Source organism: Bombina bombina, chromosome 4 (assembly GCF_027579735.1).
Source record: "Bombina bombina isolate aBomBom1 chromosome 4, aBomBom1.pri, whole genome shotgun sequence".
NCBI lineage: Eukaryota > Metazoa > Chordata > Amphibia > Anura > Bombinatoridae > Bombina > Bombina bombina.
The window spans coordinates 575,422,636-575,441,825 of record NC_069502.1 but is presented as its reverse complement, the minus strand read 5'-3'; positions in this window follow the sequence as shown (position 1 = coordinate 575,441,825).

Sequence of the window (19,190 nt, the reverse complement as noted above, 5' to 3'; positions counted from 1 at the left end):
GTAGGAAGATCTTCAAGGGCTTAGTGTTAGGTTTATTTAAGGGAGGTTTGGGTTAGATTAGGGGTATGTGGGTGGTGGGTTGTAATGTTGGGGGGGTATTGTATGTTTTTTTTCCAGGCAAAAGAGCTGAATTCTTTGGGGCATGCCCCGCAAATGGCCCTTTTAAGGGCTGGTAAGGTAAAGGAGCTTTTCTATTTTAATTTTAGAATAGGGTAGGGCATTTTTTTTTATTTTGGGGGTCTTTGTTATTTTATTAGGGGACTTAGAGTAGGTGTAATTAGTTTCAAATTGTTGTAATATTTTTCTAATGTTTGTAAATATTTTTTTATTTTTTGTAACTTAGTTCTTTTTTATTTTTTGTACTTTAGTTAGTTTATTTAATTGTATTTAATTGTAGGTATTTTATTTAATTAATTTATTGATAGTGTAGTGTTAGGTTTAATTGTAACTTAGGTTAGGATTTATTTTACAGGTAATTTTGTAATTATTTTAACTAGGTAACTATTAAATAGTTATTAACTATTTAATAGCTATTGTACCTGGTTAAAAAAATTACAAAGTTGCCTGTAAAATAAATATTAATCCTAAAATAGCTACAATATAATTATAATTTATATTGTAGCTATATTAGGGTTTATTTTACAGGTAAGTATTTAGCTTTAAATAGGAATAATTTATTTAATAAGAGTTAATTTATTTCGTTAGATTTAAATTATATTTAACTTAGGGGGTGTTAGTGTTAGGGTTAGACTTAGCTTTAGGGGTTAATACATTTATTATAGTAGCGGTGTGGTCCGGTCGGCAGATTAGGGGTTAATAATTGTAGGTAGGTGGAGGCGACGTTGGGGGCGGCAGATTAGGGGTTAATAAATATAATATAGGGGTCGGCGGTGTTAGGGGCAGCAGATTAGGGGTACATAGGTATAATGTAGGTTGCGGCGGTGTACGGAGCGGCAGATTAGGGGTTAAAAAAATATGCAGGTGTCAGCGATAGCGGGGGCGGCAGATTAGGGGTTAATAAATATTATGTAGGTGTCGGCGGTATTAGGGGCAGCAGATTAGGGGTACATAGGGATAACGTAGGTGGCGGCGGTGTGCCGTCGGCAGATTAGGGGTTAACATTTTTTAATAGAGTGGCGGCGATGTGGGGGGGCCTTGGTTTAGGGGTACATAGGTAGTTTATGGGTGTTAGTGTACTTTAGAGCACAGTAGTTAAGAGCTTTATGAACTGGTGTTAGCCCAGAAAGCTTTTAACTCCTGGGTTTTTTCTGCGGCTGCGGTTTTGTTGTTAGATTTCTAACGCTCACTTCAGCCACTACTCTAAATACCGGCGTTAGGAAGATCCCATTGAAAAGATAGGATACGAAATTGACGTAAGGGGATCTGCGGTATGGAAAAGTCACGGCTGCAAAGTGAGCGTTAGACCCTTTCCTGACTGACTCTAAATACCAGCGGTAGCCCAAAACCAGCGTTAGGAGCCAAACTCTAAATCTAGCCGTATGAATGATAACACAAAAACTTTTCTTTCACTAATGGTTAGTGTTTAACTGAAGCCATTTATTATTAATCAACTGTGTTTACTTTTTTTTTTTTTTTTTAAATCAAAAATTTGTATTGAGGTTTTTACACATAACATTGATACATAAAATATGTTCTATCATACATATGACAATTACATGAGTATAAACACAATAAAATAAATGTGAACACATTGAGATACAATTCTAATAAAACATATTTAGCTAAGAAACCTCAGTTTTTTAATTTTAAATACCTCCTATCTAAATCTATACGTCACTCCTGGACCCATCCCTAATAGCTTATAATGCTGGAGGAAAATATAGTGATATATAGCCACTAATGGCCATGATTTATAAGTCTGAATAAGTGGAAGGTTGTGGATTAATACCACAAAAAAGATTCACCACATTGGGTGAATGACTAATAATACCCCCCCAGAATTCACATTAACCAGGGGGGGGGGGGGAAGGTAGTACAAATATAGCCAGTGCAGAACAATTATCCTCTTTTCTCTGAAATGACACTATGTGTACTTATATAAATCCTATTACCCCACACACCCTACACTCACATACTAGCGGGGCCGTATTATACTTATTACTTGCTATAATCTGTACCCACACACTAAAGTATCAGCTCTATAGTAGGATAAGATTAATCCAGACATCCAACCTACAATAGTATAAGTCATTCTTACAATATCTTAAGCTTAGATGAGATAAGTCCCATGGTTAATACAGAGTATCTGCATAATGTACAAAGATAAATGGCAAGGTAATCTGTATGTTATCTCAAGAGATCTCCCCCGCCGGCTGAGGGAGACAGAAGGTACAGTGGGTCAACATGTGAGGGGTACACGCACACACATACATATATACACATATAACCCCAGGGGTCGATCTGTTTCCGCAAGTAATTATCTGTTCGTACAAAAATAAAGGCTAGACCAAGCAGCCAAAGAAAAATAAAGCTTCAATGTCAGTATGATAACCTAATGTGTAAGAACCAAACATAACAGTATAAGCAATAGGGTGAGATGGAATAATCTATTAACTTTTTTATGGGAGAACCATACGCCACCTTATACTAAATGAGATGACAATAGCTATACAGTCATGTACATTTCTATGTTCTCTAATACTCAGTAAAAATTGGAAATGTTGAACATCTAAACACAAATCCTCCAACTCACATTAATTTAATAAAACCTAACAAGAAGAAATATCTTCTCAGGATATACACGAGTGGAAATAGCAAAGCTCAGTCTGGTGCAAAATTAAACTCAACTCCCCTCCACTATAATAGAGAGTTTATATAATAAACTGTTTATGAGCTGACTACTTATACTATATGATTATCTTCTTGAATAACCCCCTAAAAGAGGACATAGGATATTATACTATACAGAGGGTGGCAGTGTTGTGCATGTCAACAAAGTGCTAAATGAAGTATAGAGTATTAGTTTTCAATATATGACTATAAAACAGCAATATATAAAGGAAAACTAATAAGAGTGTTACACTTTTCCCACTTACACGTATATTAACTCTTATTTATACTCAGCATATATGATGCATAGTTTTATAGCCCTGAAGTAACAGTGTGCAAAAGCAAACAATATAATAGCATGCAATATGACATTCAGCACGAGGCTGCAAGTAACAACTGTAACCTAGACTTGTTTAGGTCGGGTCTGGTAGCCATAGTTTATTACGGATTGGTCTATAACATGAGATACCATCTAGATACCCCCGTGTTAGGTGTCTCTTATATGTGCCACATAGGCAAGCAGAAAGAGTATAGGCAGGATTAACCACCTGGGTCAAAGGGACTCTCCAACTGTCAAGCTAGCTCTGAATAAATCAGTGTCTCTGGTCTCTGCAATAGTCTCAATCATGTCACCATTAGAGTGCCGACTCCGCGGTCATCTGGCCTCCAAGCAGGAGGGAAATGGACACTACTAAGCAATAATGATCTCCTATCTGCATCGACTGCTGTTGATGATTTCTGCTACCTCGCATACTTCCCGATCTTCTTTGACTCAGCCCGGGGGTGCGCTGCATGTGCAGCACCAAAAGCACCCACACCTTGCCCCACACTTCTCCTCGATATCTCACTGGGCCCACTATCTCTCCGTCGCTCCTGTCCAAGCGACAGGGTGCCAGATGGGCTGTCATTAAGGCAGGTTTTAGTGTACTGAAGAGTGGGTGCGCTGTCTTCAGATCGCAGGATAGCTATACAGCTTGCGTGATGCGAATCTAGGCGAGTGGCCATGTCTGTCAAAAGGGACATGATTAGCTTCCGGACGCCCGCCGGGTATGTGGCATTGTGGGAGACCTCCATGTGGCAGCATCAGCTTAGTTTAGATTAATATAAGAGCTGTTGTGGTCGCTAATACATGGGTGTCAGATTGCTCAGTCACCTGTCGCTATAGAAGTCCCATAGATCTCCAACTGAAGTGTAAAGTGCTGAACGTTTAACATGCGCTCGGCTAGTCACCAGCAGCTGTCCATATGGGTATCACATAGGCCTCAGAGATCTGTTCCCTCATATGAGGAGTATAGGGGATGTCTGGTCCCAAAAAGAACATCAAAGTAGTTGCTCCTCTCTTCTCTGTTTATATATGTAGAGGATATCCATGAAAAAACAAAGCAGTTTGGCTTTTTCAACGTTTTATATGAAGTCCATAACTGGAGCACAGGGTAGATACGACTGCTCCCCCCGGCTGTTGGCTCCGCCCCCCCGTGTTTACTCTTTTTAAATCATAATGAAAACAGAAACTACCCAAATGACCCTGATCAAAAGTTTACATACCCTGGTGATTTCGGTCTGATAACATGCACACAAGTTGACACAAAGGGGTTTGGATGGCTATTAAAGGTAACCATCCTCACCTGTGATCTGTTTTCTTGTAATTAGTGTGTGTGTATAAAAGGTCAATGAGTTTCTGGACTCCTGACAGACTCTTGCATCTTTCATCCAGTTCTGCACTGACGATTCTGGATTCTGAGTCAAGGGGAAAGCAAAAGAATTGTCAAAGGATCTGCGGGAAAAGGTATTTGAAAGGTATAAAACAGGATATAAAAAAGATATCCAAGGAATTGAGAATGCAAATCAGCAGTGTTCAAACTCTAATCAAGAAGTGGAAAATGAGGGTTTCTGTTGAAACCAAACCATGGTCAGGTAGACCAACTAAAATTTCAGCCACAACTGCCAGGAAAATTGTTGGGGATGCAAAGCCAAACCCACAAATAACTTCAGGTGAAATACAGGACATGTGGTGTGGCTGTTTCAAGATGCACAATAAGGAGGCACTTGAAGAAAGATGGGCTGCATGGTCGAGTCACCAGAAGAAAGCCATTACTACGCAAATGCTACAAATTATCCCACTTACAATACGCCAAACAGCACAGAGACAAGCCTCAAACCTTCTGGCACAAAGTCATTTGGAGTGATGAGACCAAAATTGAGCTTTTTGGTCACTACCATAAACGCTACATATGGACAAGGGTCTAAAAGGCTTCTGATGAAAGGTACACCATTCCTACTGTGAAACTCGGAGGTGGATCGCTGATGTTTTGGGGATGTGTGAGCTACAAAGGCACAGGAAATTTGGTCAGAATTGATGGCAAGATGAATGCAGTATGTTATCAAACAGAACGCCTCATTTTCCACTTCTCGATTAGAGTTTGAACACTGCTGATTTGCATTCTCAATTTCTTGGATATCTTGTTATATCTCTTTCCTGTTTTATACAGTTCAACTACCTTTTTCCCACAGATCCTTTGACAATTCTTTTTCTTTCCCCATGACTCAGAATCCAGAAACGTCAGTGCAGTACTGGATTAAAGATGCACGGGTCTGTCACTAGTCCAGAAACTCACTGACCTTTTATACACACACACTAATTACAAGCAAACAGATCACAGGTGAGGATGGTTACCTTTAATAGCCATTCAAACCCCTTTGTGCCAACTTGTGTGCATGTTATCAGGCCAAAATCACCAGGGTTTGTAAACTTTTGATCAGGGTCATTTGGGTAGTTTTTGTTGTCATTATGATTTAAAAAGAGTAAACACAGTTGATTGATAATAAATGGCTTCAGCCAAACACTAACCATGAGTGAAAGAAAAGTTTTTGTGCTATCATTCATATTCTCTGAAAAATGGCCAAGAAATCAAATTCTGCCAGGGTATGTAAACTTATGAGCACAACTGTATATATTTAAGTGTTAATATGTGTATATACACATATAAAAAAATATATATGTATATATTCATAATCATATACATTTCAATTTGCTGCCCATCGCTGCGTGACTTATCCCCTTTGCTGCACTAGGTTCTAATTAAAGCATATAGATGTGTGCTCTCATGAGGACCATTACGAGTGGAGTGCAAATATTGAGCTTGCAAAACTATTTTCTGGTTAATGCACTTTACCACGGACTTGTAATATCAAAGTATCGTGCTATTGGCAGTGTGGTCAAGCAAAACTGGTTATGGTGCATGCTCTATCATCAGTGCACCACTTTGTATGAATAGGCACTATGGGCCAGATTACAAGTGGAGCGCAAAATTGTACTTATGTGAGCACTCTGCTTAATAAAACCAGCACATGCAAATGTGCACTGGTATTACAAGTTAGGCGAAATGCGAATGCAACCTCACGTTTGCAATGCAGGGAAGCTTTGCACTCACAAAAGTGTGCTTATATAGGCTCCAATGAGAGCATTGTTCTCATGCCTTTAGACAGGCTGAGAACCTAACGCAGCAAAGGGGGTAAGTTGTTCAGCAATGGGCAGGAAAGTGTAAATATATACTTACTCACCTTATATAGCCTGGAAACAAGGGCTGCACCTCCTTTCATAAGATTAAAGGGGCAAGTGCATTGTTTGCCTCCGGCTGGTTCCAACAGCTCTGTGAGTACAAGTCAGTGAATGCCTTAGGTTAGCAGCTCAAAAACAGTGGCACCATCTTAGCGAGCCGTGAAAGGAATTTCCCTTCACACACTGGAGATCTACCACAAGCCTGCACATATCTGACTGTTCTCCAGAGGAGCTGCCTATTTTATGTCAGTTGATTCAGGACTCTTGGGCAATAAAAAGGACTCACTGTGTGTGTGTGTTTCTACAAAGGCCTTGAAACGTGGAGTGCTGTGCCAGTAACCCTTTGCACTCCAGAAGATGTATTCCTCTTTCAACAAGGTAACAAATTAAAATTGGCTGCCTGGATGGCACTAATTTGCAATCCAGGACACAGTGAATACCTCCCTGGAAAAAAGGACTCCAAATGTTTTTTTAGATATATTGATATACCATCTGGTTCATTTTAACTTTTAGCATACAGTCAATAGTTGCACCTGCATTTATTCTATGGTCTCTTTCATTATTTATATCTGGGATTTTGTATTATCTCTACCTGACATACACTTCTTAATAGCATTATACTCAGCTAATTATTAAAGGGACAGTCAAGTCCAAAAAAAACTTTCATGATTTAAATAGGGAATGGAATTTTAAACAACTTCCCAATTTATTTTTATCACCAATTTTGCTTTGTTCTCTTTGTATTCTTAGTTGAAAGTTAAACCTAGGAGGTTCATATGCTAATTTCTTAGACCTTGAAGAATGCCTCTAATCTGAATGCATTTTGACCACTAGAGGGCATTAGTTCATGTGTTTCATATAGATAACATTGACCTCATGTACGTGAAGTGACCTAGGAGCGAGCACTGATTGGCTAAAATGCAAGTCTGTCAAAAGAACTGAAATAAGGGAGCAGTCTGCAAAGGCTTAGATAAAAGATAATCAAAGAGGTAAAATGTGTATTATTATAACTGGATCTGTTATGCAAAACTGGGGAATGTGTACTAAAGGGATTATCTTTCTTTTTAAACAACAACAATTCTGGTGTTGACTTTTCCTTTAATTCAATTGCAGGCTCTTAGACAGGGGTGCACTTCCAACCATCTGGACTATACATTCAGGAAAGTTTTATCTTTTTGTTTTTAAAGTGTTAAATCCGCTTTATACACCATGCAGTAAATAAGTTACTGTTTGCATGCATGGGAAGTAAATGCATTTGCTTGAGCGCAATTGAATTGAACTCGAGTCAGGTTAGTACAACCTCAGGGCTTTAACTGTTATCTCGAATAAAACATTGCACACACAAAAAACAAAATACATTAAAAAGTATAGTTAAACTCATAATAACACTATCTAATAATTATTTTTTTTTTTTTTAAATTTCAATAAAAAGTTATAAGGCTCAAAGATATGAGGTCTTAGGTGTTAGAAAAAACAAAGGGCTTTAACAAATAAATACATAAATAAACATGTATAAATATGTATGTGTATATGTATTTATTTGTGTATATATGTATTTACAGATATATTTATATATATATATATATATATATATATACATACATATAAACATATAAATGCACATGCATATATATATAGAGATATTTATATATAAGTGCACTGGAGATCTCTGCAGTTAAGTAGCTGAAAATATGTAAAATAATTTGTATCCATTTTTATGGAATATACAGTGTTTAACTGTGTATTTACTATAAATAGTTCACATTCACAAAGTGTTCTAAGTATTTTATTATTTATATATTATGTATTCCTATATATATCTGTATATATTGATACCTATATATAATCACATATAAATGTAGGTATATATATATATATATATATATATATATATACAGTTGCAAGAAAAAGTATGTGAACCCTTTGGAATGATATGGATTTCTGCACAAATTTGTCATAAAATGGGATCTGATCATCATCTAAGTCACAACAATAGACAATCACAGTCTGCTTAAACTAATAACACACAGAGAATGAAATGTTGCCATGTTTTTTATTGAACACACCATGTAAACATTCACAGTGCAGGTGGAAAAAGTATGTGAACCCCTAGACTAATGACATCTCCAAGAGCTAATTGGAGTGAGATGTCAGCCAACTGGAGTCCAATCAATGAGATGAGATTGGAGGTGTTGGTTACAGCTGCCCTGCCCTATAAAAAAACACACACCACTTCTGGGTTTGCTTTTCACAAGAAGCATTGTCTGATGTGAATGATGCCTCGCACAAAAGAGCTCTCAGAAGACCTATGATTAAGAATTGTTGACTTGGATAAAGCTGGAAAGGGTTATAAAAGTATCTCCAAAAGCCTTGCTGTTCATCAGTCCACGGTAAGACAAATTGTCTATAAACGGAGAAAGTTCAGCACTGCTGCTACTCTCCCTAGAAGTGGCTGTCCTGTAAAGATGACTGCAAGAGCACAGCGCAGATTGCTCAATGAGGTGAAGAAGAATCCTACAGTGTCAGCTAAAGACTTACAAAAGTTATTGGCAAATGCTAACATCCCTGTTAGCGTATCTACAATATGTAAAACACTAAACAAGAATGGATTTCATGGGAGGATACCACAGAGGAAGCCACTGCTGTCCAAACAAAACATTGCTGCACGTTTACAGTTTGCACAAGAGCACCTGGATGTTCCACAGCAGTAATGGCAAAATATTCTGTGGACAGATGAAACCAAAGTTGAGTTGTTTGGAAGAAACACACAACACTATGTGTGGCAAAAAAGAGGCACAGCACACCAAGAGGGGGGGGGGGAGAGAGCCAAAGAGGGGGGGGGAGAGCCAAAGGGGGGGGAGAGAGCCAAAGGGGGGGAGCTAAAGAGGGGGCGAGAGCCAAAGAGGGGGGAGAGAGAGCCAAAGAGGAAAGAGAGCCAAAGAGGAGAGAGAGCCAAAGAGGAGAGAGAGCAAAAGAGGGGAGAGAGCCAAAGGGGGGGAGAGCCAAAGAGGGGGTAGAGCCAAAGAGGGGGGGAGAGAGCCAAAGAGGGGGGGAGAGCCAAAGGGGGGGAGAGCCAAAGGGGTGGAGAGAGCCAAAGGGGGGGAGAGCCAAGGGGGGGGGGAAGAGCCAAAGAGGGGGGGGGAGAGCCAAAGGGTGGGAGAGCCAAAGGGGGGGGAGGGGGAGAGCCAAAGGGGGGGAGAGCCAAAGAGGGGGGAGAGAGAGAGCCAAAGTGGAAAGAGAGAGAGAGCCAAAGAGGAGAGAGAGCCAAAGATGGGGGAGAGAGAGCCAAAGAGGGGGGATAGAGAGCCAAAGAGGAGGGAGAGAGAGCCAAAGAGGGGGGAGAGACAGCCAAAGAGGGGGGGGAGAGCCAAAGAGGGGGGGAGAGCCAAAGAGGGGGTTGAGAAAGCCAAAGAGGGGGGGAGAGAGCCAAAGGGGGGTGTAGAGCCAAAGAGGAGGGGAAGGAGCCAAAGAGGGGGGGAGAGCCAAAGGGGGGAGAGACAGCCAAAGGGCGGGAGAGAGCCAAAGGGGGGGAGAGCCAAAGGGGGGGAGAGAGCCAAAGGAGGGGAAGAGCCAAAGGGTGGGAGAGCCAAAGAGTGGGAGAGCCAAAGAGTGGGGAGAGAGCCAAAGAGGAGAGAGAGCCAATGAGGGGGGGGGGAGACAAAGAGGGGGGGGGGAGAGCCAAAGAGGGGGGGAGAGAGAGCCAAAGAGGGGGTAGAGAACAAAAGAGGGGGGAGAGAACAAAAGAGGGGGGAGAGAGAGCAAAAGAAAGGAGGGAGAGAGCAAAAGAGGGGAGAGAGAGAGCAAAAGACGGGAGAGAGAGAGCAAAGGAGAGGGGGAGAGAAAGCAAAAGAGAGGGGGGAGAGAAAGCAAAAGAGAGGGGGAAGAGAGAGCAAAAGAGAGGGGGGAAGAGAGAGCAAAAGAGAGGGGGGAGAGAGCAAGGGGTGGGACCGCTGTACTGCAAAAAATGGCCCGTGTACACGGGCTTTAGTACTAGTATATATATATATATTTTGCCAAAAAATCTCATATTTGTTTCATGTCAGGTTAGAGAAAATGTTATCAGGTTTAAGTAACATATTGGGTCTTAGTTTTTTCCCACTTTTCGCACTTCATTGAAGTCTTTTGGAGAATATGTTAATGCAATCCTTATATTATAAAGCAAAAAGCCAAAGTTGAGCGCAGTAAGCATGCGAGCTTGAGTAATAAATATCTTAACCCTTAGAATCTTAAACCTTCCAAAAGATAAAATTGCTTGGAACTTCTTTTCAGTCCAATAATAACAAATACATTTAATAGATTGGACAAGAGAGCTAAATATTCTTCCACCTCTTCTCCAGCGGTTAGCTCCTTTTTTCATATACAATAATAGAGCCATAAAGAATCCCAAACACCTTTACAGACATCTCAACAATGGCGAAATCTACAGCTACCACCTCTTCTCAAGAACAACTGCAACAGAAACAAGCTAACATTGCTAGCCTCTCCTCAAAGTCTGATATAGCAGAATTTAAAACTGAACTTTCAGACTTTAAAAAAGACCTCCAACAGCACAAACTCACCCTGCCACTGCAAAAAAGCACACCAGGTAACAGCTGTAAATAGCGAAACATCTTTATTCCATCTTGTGTGAACATGTAGGGGAACACACACTGAAAGGAAAAGACAGGCAGCACAGAACACCCTGTCAAATGTGTTTCGTAAATATTTATAGTTTTATATTAATATAATATAATGGGGGGTGCCACAAGAACTATGTAGGTCAAACTAAAAGGGCTTTGAAAGATAGGTTCCTGGAGCATTTACATTCCATTGAAGACCCTGAATCTGGTACCCGGTATCTCTGCACTTGAAGAGGTTCCATAACTCTGACAGCTCACCCTTGACATTTCAGGGTATCCAGCTGGTTTCTAGACAGCCACGAGGAGGTAATAGAGGCACTGTCCCCAGCAAAAGAGAAGTTTTTTTATTTTTCCAGCTGGATACTCGAATGCCAAAGGGTCTTAATTCCGAGTGGGACGTCTTTACAGAACAAAATTAACTTTAGCAATAATATCATTTTTTGTTGTTGTTATTGTTATTTTTGTTTTTCTTTTTCTTTTATTTTGTTCTTTTTCTCCTTTTCTACTAACTTTGTCTTGTTTGAAAAGAAAAAATTATTTTAATTTTTTGTTTAAATTTATTTTCTTGATATTGTTCTGATTGCATGTACATAAATTAACTGAAATTAATTCATAGTTTATTGTTATCTCAGTGGAGCACAGTTGATATCTGGTATTAGTGTATTATACATTTTATATACCTTGGCTATTTATGTTGTTGTTTTTTATGCTTCTCTATGTGATCCACGGGCATCACAATATTTATATATTTAATATATGTTAATATGTTACTAATCCCTTTTTAATTTTTCCTTTTTGTACAGCAATGCATGTGTTAACTTTGATGACTGCCTTTTTTTTCCTTGACCCAATTAGATTGCATGTATATATCCAATCATCAACAGGAGGAGGGCCTTTAAGACATAGTATGCAGTGTTTGTCAGCATTAGGTTACGATCATTGATGAAGTCAGTTTACTAACGAAACACGTTTGACCGAGTGTTCTGTGCTGCCTGTCTTTTCCTTTCAGTGTGTGTTCCCCTACATGTTCACTCAAGATGGAATAAAGGTGTTTTCGCTTTTTACAGCTGTTACCTGCTGTGCTTTTTTGCAGTGGCAGGGTGCGTTTGTGTTGTTGGAGTTGTTTCTTGGAGCGGTGGTAGATCGCTTCTTTTGAACGGCACCTGCTATCCTGTGTATTGCCTTGCTTGCTGACATCAACTGACTTTGTAAAGGGATGTGTTTTTTGCAGCATGAAGATCATTACGTTGTGTTACAGCTTTACGGAGGGAGGATATTTTTTCTGAGCGCTGCCCTGAAGTTTGTCTTTAACCTCTCTGAAATAAGTATAAGATTGGAGGCCCTGGAAGAAGGTCAGTGATTTTTTCCAGTCTTTTTTTCTCACTGCAACTCATTAAGCTGAACTTTACAAGATAAAATAGAGGACTTGGACAATAGGGGTCATCACAAAAATCTTAGAGTTCAAGGAATCCCAGAAGAGATCACTTATTAGAGCTTTTCAATATACCTTGTGGGTTTTTTAAATACTATTCGCCAATCTCTAAATATAACTGATTCTTCTCTAGAACGGGCTCATAGGGATCTGAGACCTAGATCTAAACCTACAGTCCCCCACAAGATGTCATTGTGCGATACCTTAATTTCAGGGATAAATAGGCTTTATCGAACTGTATTAGATCCCAAAAACAATTACATATCAAGATAAATCTATTCTAATTCATCAAGACCTTTATCCAGCGAAAATCGAAAACATGAAGGCTATACGTTATCTAACTCAAGCTCTTTAAGAAAACCAAATAAAATACAGATGGGGTTTCCTGTTCAGTATCATTTTTCAAAGGAATGATAACATCTTAATCTAGAGGAACTCCTCTGATTTGATTAAAAAAGATCACAATATTACAGTTAAAACTTCAGAAACCCAAGAAGATATTTCAGCATTGCTTCAATTGACTAGGCAACTGTCACAGGCTAAAGGTCAGAGAATACAATGGACTTTTATTCATCATAATTAATGTTGCTTTATTATCTGTATAAACTTGTATAACTCTGGTCACACAACAGGCGATAAAGCAATATTTAATATCTCTTAGCAATTCATTTTTTGCTTAAAGTAGCAATACTTTATTTACCTTGATACTCAGGTGTTACTAGTTATGACAATGTTCTGAAGGTTATAGGGGTTATGGGGTCTATCCTCCCTTATTTGAGACAATTTTGTTTTGTTCATAATGTGTTCGTTCAATTGATGGTTGTTTCATTGTTTTATTTTTAATTTGCTTAAGTTTTATTTAACCCTCATTTCTTTTGTACTAAATAAATTAGATTAGCACCTTACAGCTTTTTGACTATTTATTACACAGTTATCCCTATAGGTCTTTTTTTTCCTTTTCCCAATGACATCCTTTAACAAACTATTTGACTCCCCTAATCGCTATGACTGTTGAGCATCACTGCAAAAGGGTTCAATATTTCACAAAAAAGGTTGACTGCCATAAAAAATATTTATTAAGAATTCAGGGAATATAAGTTTGCTCCAGAAAACCCATTTTTAGAAAGGGATGAAACCACTAACGTTTCAACATAAATTTGGAACATGCTATTATGCATCTCACCCTTTGCATAAAATTCAGGGGGTTAATATTGTCACGATATCTGTGAGTGTTATTAAATAATATATATATATATATATACACACACACACACATATATATATATATATATATATACATATATATATATATATATATATATATATATATATACATATATATATATATGTAGATATGATAAAACCAAATAATTCCTTTATATATGAAGCTGCTTGTATCAGTTTTATTACTGAAAGTCACAGTCTCTCTATCAAATGATTTGAGCTGGGTAACACCCCCCCCCCCTTTTTACTGTCAAGGATGCATTTCAAACCTTTGTCCCAATTCAAGAAAGGAATTGCCTTCAAAGTAATCTTAGAATATGACACTCAAGTTTGAGCACCCATATACAGTTTCCTGCCCAAGATGTATAATATAGTTACAGACCCCTTGTAGACAACAGTCACTTAGTTTGAAGTGATATTTAAATTTACCAAGATTTTCAGGGATTGTGGCCCTTATAATCTTTATAAAGTGTTAACTACCCCATACTGAATTCAAATAGACAAAGCTCAGATGTACGTCTCAATGGAAAATAGCAGGAGAAAACAGAGAAACATCTTTAACCCTGTGAGTGCTGAAAGCATATAAGAATTATAATCTTAATAGCTGAAAGAGAAGTTAGAAACTCATCTATATGAATTGTATCATTTCCAAATGTTTCATTTAGATCATATTGAAAATATCTCTCTCTCTCTCTCTCTCTCTCTCTCGCTCTATATATATATATATACATCTGAAAATTATACAGTATTGGATAAATGACCTTTTAAATGATTGACTGTATTGACAAATCAAAATGTTTTGCAAACCTTCAGGATAAAAATAAATAAATAAATAATGCTTTTCTTTGTTTTTCAGAGTCTGGTCTGACAGGGAAATTCCAAATAAGACTGATACATACTAAATAAGCTTTCCTATGAATATTTGTCCTAAACATAAGTCCATGCACTCAAAAATAATTAGAAATATAGCATATACTGTATTTATATTAAGATACAATATAATGCCAGGATGTTGATTCTGTAAAGAGCAAATAATTAACAGTATAATTGCTTACTAATATGATACTAGAAGTATACTCATGTTTAGTCTCTTTAAAAACATGCTAAATTATATTAGATGGGACATATATGTTGAACAGTTAAGTTTATGGAAATCGGGAAATAGTAAGCATACTAAATATACAATTCAACAAATATAAGAATATCTGTATTTTCTGTAGCACTTTAATAGTGAAACAGTTTTTCTATGTCTGCTGCCCCCCTAATGGACTAAAACTGGTGTAACAGCCAAACAGATTGACTGGTAAATTCCATACATTTCAAGTAAGCCAATGAAATGTTCAGTACCAATAAGTGCGTATCCGAATATTTACCAATGATTAGAATAGAGATGGGTTGCATGACTTGATATAAAAGCTTAATGCATAGGAAAAAAGGTATTTTTTTTGCTGAAATATTGACTGACTGATAACCGGCTACCTTTGGAACACAGTCTCTATAAGCAAAATTTGGGCTAATCTTTCTTTATCGATAATTGCAATACCTCTCATATCAGGTGAACGGATTTATCTGAAAAAGCTGAAACCTCAAATTGGTTAAGTGATAATGCATTACAGTGGTTATAATTTAATATTTAAAATTTTATTTTAAATACATTCATTGTTGCTACAGTTGAATTAAAGCTGGTGATTTAAAGGGATATTTGGTATTTTAAATTTATATTCATAGTCCTGTGTAATTTAGAACTAGTCATATCAGTGCTAAATAATTTTCGGTGAGATTATGAGTTTGGCGTTAACAGGGGTACGTTTCTAATGAGGCTTTTTTTTCTAACGCTACCTTAAGCCAATGCTGGTATTACAGGTTTTTTAATTTTAATTTTTTTAATATGTCTACACCTAACATGAACCCCGAGTCTAAACACCCCTAATCTTACACTTATTAACCCCTAATCTGCTTCCCCGACATCGTCGCCACCTACATTATATAATTAACCCTTAACCTGCCGCTCCGGACACCGCCGCCACCTACATTATCCCTATGAACCCCTAATATACTGCCCCCAACATCGCCACCACCTACATTATACTTATGTAACTATTAGTTATATTGTAGCTATTTTAGGGTTTATTTTATAGGTAAGTATTTAGTTTTAAATAGGAATAATTTTTTTAATTATGTTAAATTAATTTTGTTTAATTTAAATTATATTTAAGTTAAGGGGGTTAGGGTTATGTTTAGACTTAGGTTTAGGGGTTAATACCTTTAATATAGTAGCGGCGATGTTGGGGGTGGCATATTAGGGTTTAATAGATGTAATTAGGTGTCGGCTATATTAGGGATGGCAGATTAGGGGTTAATAAAATTAAACTAGTGTTTGCGAGGCGGGAGTGCGGCGGTTTAGGGGTTAATACATTTATTAAAGTGGCGGTGATGTCCGGTCGGCAGATTAGGGGTTAATAATTGTAGGTAGGTGGCGGCGGTGTTGGGGGCCGCAGATTAGGGGTTAATAAATATAATGTAGGTGTCTGCGATGTTAGGGGCAGCAGATCAGGGGTTCATAGGTATAATGTAGGTGGCGGCAATTCCGGTCGACAGATTAGGGGTTAAAAATTAAGTAAATAGGTAGTTTATGGGTGTTAGTGTACTTTTGAGCACTTTAGTTAAGAGTTTTATGTTCCGGCGTTAACCCATAAAACTCTTAACTACTAACTTTTAAATGCGGTAGAAGTCTTGACAGGAGAGGGTCTACCGCTCACTTCTTCCAAGACTCATAATACCAGCATTAGGCAAATCCCATTAAAAAGATAGGATATGCAATTGACGTAAGGGGAATTCCGGTAGCCTTGAGTCGCGGAAGAAAAGTGAGCGGTGAGCCTCTACCTGTCAGACTCGTAATACCAGCGTTAGGTAAAAAGCAGCGTTGGGAGTGGAGCTCTTAACACTGCTTTTTAAGGCTAACGCCAAACTCGTAATCTCGGTGCTTATTTGCTAGAAAAGAATTTGTACTTTTATATTTATAAGTCAATCTTACTTACTGTGAAATCTCTTAGAAATTGCATATAAATTGGTTATGGTGTTAATAATATACTACTTCTCTGATGGTTATAAGTTCAGCATCAGCGTTATTGGCTAATTATAGAGTTTTCTGGTATTATAATTTGGGGTATTTTAATGTGATTCATTGTGAGTAAGGTTAATTTTAGAGATGTATTTTGGTTTGCTTTATAAAGAATATTGTAACAGCAAAGACATGTAATAATTCATAATCTAATTTCTACATAAATATAATTCAAGGTGTCTATAAAGGTAACTAATCTAGAATTAAGGAATAAATATTGATTTTATTAAATATATTGTTATGTATATACATTTTATTGGTTGGCAACTGATGAGATAATATATACAACATTTTATTGGAGATTACTGCTAAGATAATAATACATAATAATTTTGTAACCTAGTCATATACTTACAATATAATAATAAAGAAAAACGTAACTTTTAGGAAGGACGTTATATTTTGGTTTTAGGGCTGTTATATGGATGACCTACTACTCTGGTTTCTATATATATGCACCTGGTGTAAAAAATCACATACTTTTAAAAGTACTTACAAATATTATATTAGAACATGATAAGGGTGTATTGATATTTGGAGGTGACTTAAATTTGGCCCCTTACCCATTCTTGGAGTGTTCCATGGGGACTTCATTCATATCTCAAGTTTGTATATCTAAAATTAAATTCCTCGTAAAACAATTGTTATCCCATAACTTGTGGAGGACGTTACATCCTAATAATAAGGACTTTGCATTCTTTTCTTACCTTTATAATCTAAATTCTAGCATTGGTTATATTTTCTCAGATATTACAGATTTAAGTTTTTTTTTGTTAGCTGATCATTCTCTAGTATTTTGCTCCTTTATTTGGCCATATAAACCCATTAGGGATTACATCTGGAGAATAGATGATTATCTCTTGTCTGACCCTCTACTAGAGCAAAAAATTACACAAAACTATAACAGAGTACTTTTGATTTAATTTTTCCGAACAGATATCACTCCACCTGTTTTAGGAGCCCATACATATGTAGTTAGCAGTGAGCTTATGTTCTATAAAGCATCCCTTAACAAGAAAAAGAGGGAATTCATATCTACTCTACTTCATAATAGTGACTATATTGAAACATTTCATAAGCAACATCACACAGACAATACATTACTAGAAGCACTAATGACCAAGAGACAGGAACTTGCATCATTACTTTGTAGGGGATATAAAAGAAAATGTATGCACCTCCAACAGATACACTATGAGGGTTATAATAAAGCTGTATGTGCATTAGCCCAATACATTAGGAATAAAAAACATGAAACTTACATTCTGCAAATTAAGTATGCTAAAAACAATTTAAATCGCTCATCTAAATCCATAGCTGATACATTTCAAACCTTTTTTCATACGCTTTACAATTGAAATCTAATGGACTATAAGACATCTTCTCCAGATTAACTCACATTGATGCTTATTTAGCTAAACTTTAACGTCCTGAATGATCTCCTTACCAATGAGAATTGTTTGACAGAAGAATAAAAAACAGTTATAAGGGACTTACATACAGGGAAGTCCCAGGTCCCGATTGGTTTAGTTTTTAACAATAATCAAAATTTTAAGAATTTTTTTTGCCAAAAATGCTTACATATTTTCAGTCCATAAATGATACATGGCCCTTCTCACAGTCCTCCTTCTCCACATATATCACTCTTGGTCCAAAACAAGCCCCTTGCTAATCTCTCTAGCTAAATTAGGGACATTTGTTTCCATGAATATTCATTGGCTGCACTATTCCATTTTTTTAAAACAAAACGAAAATCAAATTTTTGATAAAAACATTTATATTCGTTTTCGTTAAAACTAATTTAAGCATTTCAAAGCTACAGGTGAAAAGTTCACCTGTAGCTGCAATACTTACCTTAATGTGCACTCCAGAGCATGGAGATTACGTTAGGGTAAGTATTAACCTCTTAAAAAACAAAAAAAAGAAAATTAATGAATACTGATGACTTTCATCAGTATTTTTCGCTATTTTTGTTAGTGCATTCATTCGGATTTTAATGACGAATGTGTATTCATCTGAAAATTAATGCACATCTCTATTTTTCACTATATAATCTCCTCTTACTATATGTAACCCCTGTATCTGCTTCCACTCCCTGCTTTTCAGACAACAGATCACCATTAACTAACCTAACCTCACCTACCACATCCGGTTACTGTATATCACAAATTTTGCAGATTTACTTCCTACCCACCATTGTCCAGCCTCACTAGCTTCTCTATTATATTTATTTATTTATTTATTTATTTATATATCTTTTAGTTGCAATTAGCTTCAGTTGTCACAACTGATATAAATGCAACAGATAAACTGTCACATTTTCTCTCGTTGCTTCTATATTCCAAACAATCCACATTTTAGTATAATTTTCTCAATACCTTACTTCTCTACATCATTTTGCACTTATTCCTAAACCTAAATTTTTAACACATAGGGGCCGATTTA